The 12,814-nt window shown below is 37.9% G+C and overlaps 1 protein-coding gene and 1 long non-coding RNA gene across 2 annotated transcripts in view; one reads left to right on the forward strand and one right to left on the reverse strand.

Annotated features, from left to right (window-relative positions):
- The window catches only part of LOC109054090, a 59,750-nt gene that overhangs the window by 33,458 nt on the left and 13,478 nt on the right, over nt 1-12,814 (reverse strand). The gene's annotated exons all lie outside the window — the stretch shown is intronic.
- The window catches only part of LOC109055037, an 86,007-nt gene that overhangs the window by 22,658 nt on the left and 50,535 nt on the right, over nt 1-12,814 (forward strand). The gene's annotated exons all lie outside the window — the stretch shown is intronic.

Genomic DNA, 12,814 nt, shown 5'->3' on the forward strand with positions numbered 1-12,814 from the left:
TGCATTTTTTTCGGCAGGTTGATTTTTCTCCTCCCGTGGGTTTTGAAGGTTTAAATATTGCTTGCAATGTAAATTGACATTTTTGATTGGAAATACATTCCTACCTATGATAAAACTGTGGAGTTTTGGTGAAGCTGATGATCCACTGTTAGGAAGCCTTTTGAGCTGTGTTTTAATAATCAAGCTGCAAAACGTGGTGACGGTATTAATAAATCGGCCTGATGGTAGTTTTAGTTATGGAAATGTTTTTGAGTATCACCATATTTGGGGGACTACAATTAACCCCCCTCAACCCACCCAAACACTTACCATTTTTCTCATCCACTACTGTTCCACTCTGGCCACCAATAAAAATTAGTCTCAGTTTTATTCAAGTTTGGCTTTAATTGTGTATTGTTACATAGAGATCTGTATAAGCACTGGATGAAACATAAATCTATATCCACCACACTAAATTGGCACTCCCCAAAAACACCCTTACAATTTTACACACTAAAACAACCAAATTTCAGCAGCAAAGTGGAAATGATTGTTGCAATATCTGTTGATTTATTTTATATTTAACTGGAAAAAGTGTCTGATTGAATGGTTTGTAATTTGATAACATTTTTCATGACTATGGCATTTACAATTTTCCTTTTGTCTTGGTAGTCAAGCATGAGACAAAAAGAAGCAAGATTTATGTCTCAATAAATATATCATAACAACAAACAAATGAAAACTGTTATTAGCCATTGTCCATGCAAAGTCCAAAAGTTTATATTGTTACAACGATTATGAACTGTTGTTCTCTTCATTTTTGTTTTTTATGCTGATCCCTGAGAGTGACTTCACTTTATATTTACTGAAACCTATAAAAACAGAAAGAATCACACAGTAAAAACAATAAACCAACAAGAGATAAAGCATGAATAAATAATAGTTTTTAATAATAATAAGTTACCCTGCACTTTATGTATGTTTCTTCTTTCACTACACTTACAACTAGGGAAATCAAAATTCTGTTTTCCTTTCAACAGTAATTATACTTAAATTAAAAAAAACAGAAACTCTTTCTCAGCTCCAGTGTGTAGAACAAACAAAAAATGGAAAGAAAAAATCTCTCAACCTTGCTTTTTAAAAAAAATACATTTTAATATATTTTTATGCTCTTACTGTATTGAGTTGTTGATATGTAATTACTGTACACCTTGTGATTTCGGTTGTCTACAAATCTTGCAGCAAAAAAGAATCACAGTTACAGCCCAAACCTGACCAGACGGACATATTAGAATACACCAGCGCCCACAGATCCCTTGAAGGCAAGCACTGACTGACGGTCTGTGTGTGAGTATTTCCTTTGTATTGATTAAAGAGAGTACAGTTATTAATACGAGAATGTAGCCATTGGTATGATCTATAACAAACACCATAAACATCAGCACTATAAAAATATAGTAACAAACAAAGGCATAGCTGCAGCACAGAGTTCAAAGTTAACATCAATTTGGGGCATTTATTTTTAATTACAACATAAACAGAATTTTCTGGCACCAAAAATTATTTTATTGTACTCACTCTTGACAATAACTCTGATGTTCTCATCTGTAAGGTGGTTGCACGGTTTGCTGCATGTGTAGATGATAATCTCCAAGAGTCTGTGGTTTTGGAGTGTCACTGATCGTGAGGATCTCCCAGGTGTTTCACAGGTTTGCAAGATGTAAGTCTGCCCACTGAATCCTCAATCATCTACTTTTAATTTCTCTTCTAGGTCCAAACATGTATGTGGGTACCTTTAGTTGACTTCTGCCACTAATATATACATTCAGTCTTCCACAGTATCAGATCATATCTCCCGTATTTTCAGTAACACCAGTATGGTAGATTGACAGCCATTCTCTCTCCATTCACTGATATTGTCTTCACACCATAACTGTCACAGAAACACAAAACTAACATATGGAGAACCATATAATCTTAAAAAATATGAATAGTGTTCTTTTTAGAGATAGGAAAAGAACAGACGGTCTCTGCTGGAGAAAAACAAAAAGAAAACCCTGACAGTCTATTTTCAGGACTCGTCTAATAATTGATGTGTGGTAGAGGTGAAATGCGACAAAAAACAAACATCATTTTATATTTTTACCAAAATTACCATTTTTAAAATAAAAACAAAAAATAAAAAAAATAACAATGACTGATAAAGAATCAAACATCATGTGACTATTTTCTAGGACTGCACTGGTATTAAATTTGATTATTGCCACTCGGCTGTACATAGTCTCAGACCCTCAGCCTGCACGTCCACTGGATTAACCATCTGATGCACATTGCACACACAATTTTGAATGCCTTTTTCTTGATTGAGAAAGCTCTAATATGATTGGCTTGGTTTTATTTGCCTGGATGAACAAAGTTGTTTTTACAAGGCACAGGGCTGATACAGTCTAGTGCTGTTGAGAAGGAAATAAACACCGTGATTTGCAAGGGGTTAGTGTCAGCCTCTTTTACCAATAGTTTTGTTTGAGGATGGGCTATTATGACAGTCAAATCCACTCATGTGTGGTAATACATTCGCCGAGGACCATTTATCTGGAAGTACGTTCTGTTGCAAATTCATCAACAACAGATCAGCTAAACACAAATGTGGTTCTCTGTTGAAAACCACAAGTGTTTATGACAGCTCATAGCACAAGTTATCATGGCCAATGGACACCTGAATCATCTGCTATCGCTCTAAGACATATCAGACCTCATCCTGTCGAGATGATATATAGACGTTTTTAAAAAAAATATCTTTAAGATGTTATGTGATATTCAAAATATGATAGAATGTTAGAGAATTGTCGTTGGTTTGGTGAACAAGGGAACAATGTGAACGAAGATGAAAGGATGATGATTACAAATTCCTTAATAATCCAAAGAGAGAAGGCATATGAACACACGTACCCATAGACGTCAAATTTTCAATTACTAGACAAACAAAGACTGAACAAAATACAACTTATAAAGGGGAACGTTAATGAGGATAATAATGACACACCTGAACGTAATTTACATAATCAAGGGAAGACAGAAACTAGGTCATACTGAGAAACCTGGGGGAATGAAAACGTTCTAGGGTGTGACAGATCACCCCCCTCCTGGAAGAGAAGGAAGGAGACAGAGGGATGGCCACGGGCTGGCAGGGAAAACAGTACAGGTGGAGGTTTGGGCAAAGAACGGAGTCCCGGGAGGAGGATGACCAACAGAGTCCATGGTGGTGATGATCGAGGGAACCGGAGCAGGAGGAGGAGCCAGGTGAGACCCAAGCCACAGCCATGATAGCGCAGCCCAAGGTGGAGCCGATGGAGGGAGGAGCAAATGGTGGAGGAAGGGCTGACAACTCCAGGGGTCCGACTGATGGCGGCGGAGCAGGTGGAGGAGGAGCCAGAGGCTGAGATGGAGAACCGATGAACCAGTGTGACACCGAGGATCTGGAGGGCCAAGGGCGGAGCAGATGGCATTGGTGACTGAGGCGAAAGGCAGGGATCTGGAAAGGCCATGGTGGAGAAAAGCCGGAGCGACAGACGGGACCTGAGGTAGGAGCCATGGTGGAGCCACTGGGGTCAAAGGGGCCAAGGCGGAGTCCCGGGACTCAGAGGCTGGAGCCAGAGACAAGGGATTCTCCATGGCCACAATGCTGATAGAGAATGGCAGACCCACGGCGAATCCAGCACACAGATGGTGGGCTGAGGGTGAACAGAGGGGCTGGACAGATGACAGCAGTGTAGACAACAAGAGAGAGCGAGGGTGGGAAATCCAGACTGCCATACGGTTCCAGGCAGACATGTAGCTCAGGGTTGACAGAGAGTTAATTTAAAGACTGTAGAAGAGGGGGCATGTCTGCATATATTTCAACATTATGGGCTCAGGCTTGGGGCTCCGTGCAGTGGGGAGATGGTGGGCTGGGGGTTCTGGGTCTGGAGTGGTACTGGTGAGCGTGTCCTCAGTGAGGCAGATGGTGAATGGTGATTTGTTGCTCACCAGTACCCACTCCACAAAAGCGGCGAATGAGTCCCGAGGTCCACCTTCGGACAGCCGCGCTCTGCTGTCCGGTTTGCTGGAGTGGTTGGTGATCTCCGTGAAGATTGCCGTGTGGAACTCAAGGGGCATCTCTCCCTGCTCCAGCAGTAGGAGGAGGAAATCTGGGTGATGTCCATGTTTAATGAGGGGAAGTATATCCTTTAAATAATCCATGAGTGAAGAAAAATAAAAACTGGGAAAAACGGAAAAAAACGGAGATGAGGGGCACCACAACTTTAACTTTTGGGTCTGGTATTCTGTCACGGTTTGGTGCACGAGGAAATGAACAAGAATGAAGATGAAGTTGAAATAGTCTTTAATAATCCACAGAGAGGGTAATCCACAGAGAGAAGGCATAAACACACGTACACATAGACATAAACGCAAATACCGGAAAACCAAAGACTGAACAGAATACAACTTATAAGGGGAACGTTAATGAGGATAATGAATGACACGCTGAACATAATGACATAATCAAGGGAAGACAGAAACTAGGTCATACTGACTCACATGGGGAATGAAAACATTTCTAGGGGTGTGACAAAAATCTACTCACCACCAACAGCAATATAGTATTTTCTGTGCAAGACCATGCTGATGGCGTTGATCTCCACTGTATAAACTCCAGTCTGATTGGTTCGGATGATGCCGATGACGAGGTCTCGGGTCTGATCTTTCAGATGAATGTTTCTCCATTTTGCATCATCAGGGCCATTTAAGTGAGCAATAGGAATGACTTGATCTTCATACTTCCACACAATCTGATCAGATCCCTGTACTTTAACACCAGTGTGTAGAGTGACAGAATCTCCCTTCATCACTGACACTGACTCCACAACATCTGTCTCAACAACAAACACATGTGGAGAGCTGTCTCAACAACAAACAGAAGACGTTTAAAACAAAGATTGAGCTTATAATGCTGTAATTTCCACACAGTCACACTTTGAATGAGGACTCTAAATTCTGAGACTGAAAAGTTTAATAGACTTTACTCCCATTAAGTTATTTTTTTTCTGTTATAAGAATACATTGAAACTTCAAATGCATTTCAGATTCAGCTCTTCAGATACACACTCAATATCTAAACAACTGAAGTTGCTTTGGAATGATGTTGTGTAAAATATGTAGAAATAAATTTGTATTAAGTTTTAAAAGAAATCTTAGATATCTTATTTTTAATGTATTTCTAGTGTCAGACTTAAATTTAACACACCAATCTACCTTTCTATTGTTTTTAATTTTTTTCTTGTGTCAGACTTAGTTAATTTGCCACAAAAAAGGCTTTTGATTTTTTAGAGAATGAACAAATCTCCCTAAACGTATAGTCTCATGTGGTTAAAGAAAAAGGGGAAATAATTACAATAAGAATTAAAGAATTGAAAAAAAAAAAAAAATTCATTTTGTTTGTATCATTTGGGAAACATCTGATTTGGACATCAACAAATTTTTTTCTTTTAAAGTTGATATAAAAACAGCAAACATAATAATAATAGCTTAACCCATAATGTTTAAACTTGTAACCATTCCACAGCATCTAAACTGTCCTCAGGTGACTGACATGAGTTACTCACCATGGACAGTAACTTGAAATGTCTTCAGTTCTGCATTTGTGCTCCTGATGTCTACACTATAAAGTATAATGTGTTTTGTTTTGATTTTTGTGATGGTCAGAGATCCAGTCTGTTTGTCCAGCTTCAGTCTTTCTTTGAATAACACGGGGCCCTCATTTGTAGAGGGATTTCTATCTGCTTCATTCATTCTAGCAATGATTTCATCACCAAACTTCCATATTATCTTACTATTCCTCGGTACTTCAGTAATATCAGTATGTAGAGTGACTGAATCTCCCACCATCACTGATACTGACACTTCATCTGCATCAACACAAAACACACCTGAAGAACAAACAGAAACAGTTTTTACTTTTATTGTGTATGCGATTAATCGCAATTAATAATTTGACCGCAGTTTGTTGCATTGTGTCTCTTGAAAATTAAGCCTAATATGACTTGTAATTTCTACAAGGCATGCAAATCATAAAATTTATGTGGCTGTTGTATACATATAGATATACAATAACAAAAATTTGTAATATTTACACAGCTTGAAAGCTTATTATAAAAAATCCAGTCTTAAATTTAAAGATGTGTTTTTTTTTTTTCAGTTATGTATTCTGATTTTTATTCTGAGGAATAGAAAAAGTATCTGGGTTTAGCCTATGCTAAAAGATATTGAATGACTGAACAGAACTTAGCTGACCAGGGTGGATGTGTCACATGGACACACTATAAAAAATGGCACAATTCATGCATTTTATCTGCTGTTTAATGTAAAATACTTCCTATTTATTTAACTTTTTGAATAAACATTGGGGGTTTGAGGTGGCGTAACTATTCTGAACAAGCAGGCTAAAACTTGCAAAAACAAGTAAAACCCACCCAATAGGTTGGCCTAATGTTACAAAGACAGGTTGCAACATGGTCATAATTATGAGCTTGATGGTATGGCAAAAAAAGGCAAGATTTTTTATTAGACCTAGCCGCACCCTGAATGAGAGCGACTGTAAAACCGGACTAAAGTCCAATAGATAGACTGACGGACTGACTGAGACAGTGACTTATTTCTGTTTTTCTGTTCTGTTTTAAAGCACTGCATGCGTTCGTTGCAGCTAGCTTTCAAGTAAAATAGTAACGCTCAGAATATTACAGGCCGTCAGCGCCCTCTACTGTTCACTCATTTCACAAACAACTAAACCTCAAAATCCCCTTACAAAATTGCTGTCGTCTGTTATTATACACAGTGTGATTTATCATAACTTCTATTTTTAGAAGAAATTATTCCGTTTGGTTAAAAAAATATATATTTAAAAAATACGAAGATAACTGTCTGTTTCCCATTTATATTGAAAAAGAAAATGTTATATTAATAAAAAAGTAGTATTACTCACCATTCACGAGTAATAAAACCCCCAAAAGAAAATATTTTCCTCATGTTGATCTCGCTTCTGACCGAGTCTAAACTACAACAGCACTGATCAGGGGCGCATTAACGCATGGACTTTAAAGGGCTGAAGCCCAGGGGCCTACACTTGGGAGGGGCCTACTGGCTGTTGGAAAATTATATTTTTTGAATAATTATTTGTATATATGGGAATTGCAGTAGTGACAACAGCATTCTGTAAACAAACTTACACACTTATTTTCAGCGGCGCCCTGCTTGTAGTATTTGTAGTGAATGGTTCAGTTTAGGTTTCCCCCACATAGTTTTTATAGTTGGTATGTTCCACCGATATACTGTGATCGGAATGCACAATGCGCAAGTAAAGAAGCCTAGAATGAGCGCTAATTCTGTGTGCATGTCTCTACCACGCAGTGGAAAAGCGCAGAGCCGAGCCGAGTCATACCACGCAATGGATAAGCGCCATATGTTAACGTGCTAGTGTCCTGCATTCCAGCCCGGGCCTGATGGGCACCGACTTTTTTTACGCCCCTGGGGCCAGGCTTCAAGCCAGTTTTCACTTCATAGTTCAGACGCGGGCCGTGCCTTGGGCCTGTTTAAGGCTTCTCATTATTTTTATATTTTTAGACATCCATCAGTTAGTGATGAATAAAAAAAAATTGCCATGCTGGTGGAACAACACGAGACCGTGCTGCCGCGACTGTCAAGAGCGCTTGACGGAATTTTGTGTCCCCACAGCAGCAGTATGGTGCATGCCACCAGCGTAGCTGAAGAGTTCTGCACTCAAATGCACGCAATATGCTTAAGCTTGCTGCAAAGCATCGGCAAAAATAATTACCATAAATGTGTCAGGGGGAAACAGTAAGGAGATATTTGAATTATTTACTAATAAATAGTGTTTTCTGAGTCTGTGTCGCATGGATGAAGTTGCAGATCCTGACTCCATCTCCTCATAAGACGCGCCTTTAGAAAGAAGTGCATCTTTACAGATTATGATTATAATAAAATAGTTTTTGTTTTTTGATTTGTTTTATTTCATTAATTAGTGATTTGAAGCTTTCTATAGATATTTTTATCATGTCTATGAAGCATTTGTTCGCTGAGTTTTGGTTAATTTTTGTGAAGTGCCCCTGTTGCGACGGCAGAAAGCGCATCATGTTTGTTTTCTTTATTTTATAAAAGCACAGCCCTTTGTTGATATTGTGATTGCACACAAATACAAGTAGACCCTTTACAGTTATAAATGATGCATTACTCTTACCTTTATGAGCCAAAATAATGGTGTATCCAATGAAAAAAATATGCAAGTGATCGCGCTGGCGCCTCCATGTCCCGCAAAGAGTGATTTAGCTTGCACTCTCCATACAAACTATTGGATATATTTTATTTTAGGAAAGTCGTGATGATTTGAGAAGGCTACATTTATTAAACATAGGCTGTGATCAGCTCACTGTCTTCTGTCGCTTGGTAGTTACTTTAAAAAACAAAAAATTGTATTTAATGAACAAAAATTGCTCCAAAAGTTTTTCTAAATTAACTTAATAAAAAAAATTAAAACAAAATATAATCACTTTGCAATAACATACAAAATGTAACTATTTTAGTAGCTGAAAACAGTAGTATGAGCTGTTTTGGGATGGGGTTGGGACGGGGTGGGGGGTTATGGGGGTTGGGACGGGCTTGGGTAGGTAATTCTGATGTAGGACACGGACCAGGCTCTATAATGTGCAGCTTAACAAGTAACACAACACCGCTGTGTGAAAGGAACTGGACCACTTTCTGTAACGTATGACGTTGGCTAAATCGAACCTTGTCTACAAAATTTGATCATATTATAAAATGTTTGTTTATTCGAGGTTTGCGATCTTGACAAGATGGGCGGGCAAGTGCTGGTGTGGGCAGGCAGACACTTGTGTGTGTGCGGGATGTGGGAGAATAAAATGATTCACGAGATTCCCGCAAAATAGAAATATCTAAACATAAAAAATTTCTAAAACAAATACGTTGTTATTCATCTATTGCAAAAAAGCAACATTAACTAATTTAAAATATAAACAATAAACAGGTGCAAGTGTTGGCACCCCACAAGGGTGTGTTCTCAGTCCCATCCTATACACACTGTTCACATATGACTGTGTTGCCTCCCACAAGGACAACATCATACTGAAGTTTGCTGATGACACCGCAGCGATTGGACGGATCCCTGGTGGGGATGAAACAGCCTACAGGAGGCAGGTGGCCAGTCTTGTGACATGGTGTGAGGACAACAATCTTACCCTCAACACGGACAAGGCAAAGTAGATGATAGTGGACTTGAGGAAAAAGAGGAAAACTGTTCCAGTGACAAGCTCTTGTACCCCAAAAGGTAGGATTTTGGCCCCTTTTATTTGGAAAGTAGCCTATACATCAAAAACAATTTCTGAAACCGCAGACAACCCTTTTATTCATATGCCATCACATAAAAAATTCTAAATCCTTCACTCCAACTCAAAATTTTCTAGTAATGGGTCAAAATTGGCCTAATTAAATTTATAAAATTAAATTCACATTAATTCATTCACTTTGTGCCGATGTGATCACTTTCAGTTAGGCAAACTGAAAAATTTAGATGTGATTAGTCAATAGAAAAATTTTAGTTGGAGAAGTCTGAATTTTCTTTTTTACAGTATTGGTCTGGGGCTGTGGAAAATAATAAAGGTTGTCTCTTGCACTGCAAAATTTACTTTGCACTGACCTTTCCCTTTTCTTAATTTTCCCCAATATCTCTGCCCCTCCCCCCACACCAATCCTGCATTTATTTATTCCAAAGTACAGCAGGAGCAATAATATTGTGAAATATTTTAACTATTTAAAATAACTGCTTTCAATTGGAATATATTTTAAAATGTAATTTATTTCTGTGTTCAAAAAGCTGAATTTTCAGCATCATTACTCCAGTCTTCAGTGTGACATGATCCTTCAGAAATCATTATAATATGCTGATTTGCTGTTTAAGAAACATGTTTGTTGTTGTTTTTGCTGTTCTTCTGAACTTTCTATACAACAAAGAAACCTGGAAAAAAAATCTAATCTGTTTTCAACATAATAATAATCATGTTTTTTTGAGCAGCAAATCAACGTATAAGAATGATTTCTGAAGGATCATGTGACACTGAAGACTGGGTCAAGTTCAAGCTCAAACCGGTGTGCAACTTTTTGCTATGGTTTCCGGGTTGAACGACATGTTTCCTGGAAATGGTGTGCAACGGGGTTTGAGATCCCCTGATACACCCTGTTCTGATGACGCAAGAGTTGCAACTACAGCAGCTGAGAAGGCCATTATTTGTGTTCTTTTTGAAGAATTTTCGGAGCCTGATGAAATCGTTATAAATACATGTGCAATACTGCAAAATATGCTCGATGTTACATTGCCCTTGCCCTCCAGAATAAAAGAGAACATCCCAATGGAGTGAAGGGATTTGTGGAAACTGTGGTTCCTAATTATTGTGATCCAACATTTGCCTTCCATTTCAGGATGAAAAGACAAACATTTCAGGTGAAGGATAATCCACTTCTTTCCTCCGACACTGTATTATGATATATATGACCTTATTATTTTTATTGTGAGTATTAGGCTTATCGTTAATGCTATAATATATAATATTTACCATTATATAATCAGAGGGGTATAGAAAAGTTTATGAAAGTGTCACTCCACAATACAATAGCAAAATATATAAATATGTATATAATTTTTATGTTACATTAATCAGTATTAAGCACACCTTCCTAAGGAGAAGGATATGGACCAGAAGACATTGCAATTACTAAATGATATTTAGACAGACAAGAAGTTCCAGATCTATAATTGTCCTCTTATTATTTCAGTTATTTTTGCCTTTAATTCAAATAAAGGTGAAAACAATATACTTGCTCTTGTGAATTTATTTTGATGTTAATTACATTGTGCAAGCTGTCTCTTACATACCATGTGGTTTATATACGTTGCTGCTGATTGGGCTGACATGTTTGACACACCCACCAAACAAGAGAAAATGCATCTCAAACCCCATTGCACACCATTTCCAGGAAACATGTCGTTCAAACCGGAAACCATAGCAAAACGGTGCACACCGGTTTGAGCTTGAACTTGCCCCAAGAGTAATGATGCTGAAAATTCAGCTTTGAAATCACAGGAATAAAATACAGTTTAAAATATATTCAACTAGAAATCAGTCATATAGGACACCAGCCATAAAGGTCGGATTTGGTAGACTGCCTTCTCTGACATGGGTCCCATTACTCCCCCCTCCCTGTTGGATGTTGTTTGGCGCGAGGACCCACCTTCCGGGAGGAGGGAGTAATGTCAGACTCTGTTCCATGTTTTGTGTGTATTTTGCTCCCCATGTGTTTATTTGCCCCAGTTTGGTCCTTCCGGTTCCTGTCCTCATTTAGTTCAATATGCTTCAGCTGTGTTCTATTCAGTTCCCCGATTACTCCTGGCATTTAAGCCCTGTGTTTCCCTGTGTCTGGCGTCTGCTGTTATGTCATTTTATGTGCTCTGTGTCTCCTACATTCCCTGTGTTCCCAGCATTTGGATTAATAAAGACTGTTGTTTTGAAGAATTCCTCGTCTCCTCATTCCCTTGCTCCTGCGGAATCATGACATGTATATCCAGGCCAAATTTGTCTGTGACACAGTTTGTTGTTTATGGCACTGTCTGTTTGTTTGAGTGAATCAATGAATTAATAAACAAATAAATAAATAAACAAATACAAAGTACATGAGTAACATTTTAAAATTAAAGATCATTAACAGTCACTTTGCCTCTGCTGAGACAGAAACTGTCAAACAGTTCTGCAGGATGTGGTATGGTTCTCAAACTGATAAAATAAAGTTCACTCACTGAATTGTGTGTGTGTAGGCTGTATAAGAATTTGTCAATATGGAAATATTAAATTGAGATCAGACATCTACGATTAGTCATTGGGTACACAACGTTATCCTAAAATTATAAACATAATAAGTCTGGTTTGTTTGGCATACTGGAATTCAAAGTGAAAAAAAAAAATTATATATATATATATTTAACAAAGCTTGTTTCTGTGGTAGCAATATAAACATGCTATTTTATGGAGGCTAGAGATATAAAGCAAGATGCGAAACTGAACCGCAACCCCAGTTGTTGCTGACTTGTTCATGCACGATCATGCGCACTTCAGAAGTTTTTTCACTCTCTCTCTGAGTGGGTGGCGTTTTTATCTCCTTGCCTCACCTTAAGTTATCTACACACAGTAGGCTATTTAAGGTCAAGAAACAATGCAATTCTGTCGTGTTTCATGCTGTGTTTTTTTTTCCATACATTAATGGATTTATTTGATAAAGTCTTGAGACTTCAGTTTGATGTTGCCGATGGTGAGATCTTCAGTTTGAATAGGAGATGTAGTCTGTTTGTAAATCTCACATTATCTTTATATAATAGTGTCACTTTCTCTCTGATAGTTTTTACTATGGAAGTGTTTTAAGGTCCAAATGTCCACATGATAACATCATCTCCAGATATTTCAGTAATGCGAATCTGGAATAGATTTTTTTTTCACCCCATCAAAACTAAAAACATCAGAAAAGAAAAACAAGAACAGTTAAGGAAAACACAGGTTGTGTCAAAATAAACATATTTACAGATAATAAACATATTTACAGTCTTGGAAAAATGGTACAAAAGCTGTCACTGAGGTGGTAGCCTTTCAAAAGGTACATTTTTGTACCTTATTTACCCCTAAATGGTGACTATTTGTACCTAAATGATACATACTGTAGTACCTTT

The sequence above is a fragment of the Cyprinus carpio genome, chromosome B22, assembly GCF_018340385.1.
Source record: "Cyprinus carpio isolate SPL01 chromosome B22, ASM1834038v1, whole genome shotgun sequence".
In the NCBI taxonomy this organism is placed as follows: Eukaryota; Metazoa; Chordata; class Actinopteri; order Cypriniformes; family Cyprinidae; genus Cyprinus; species Cyprinus carpio.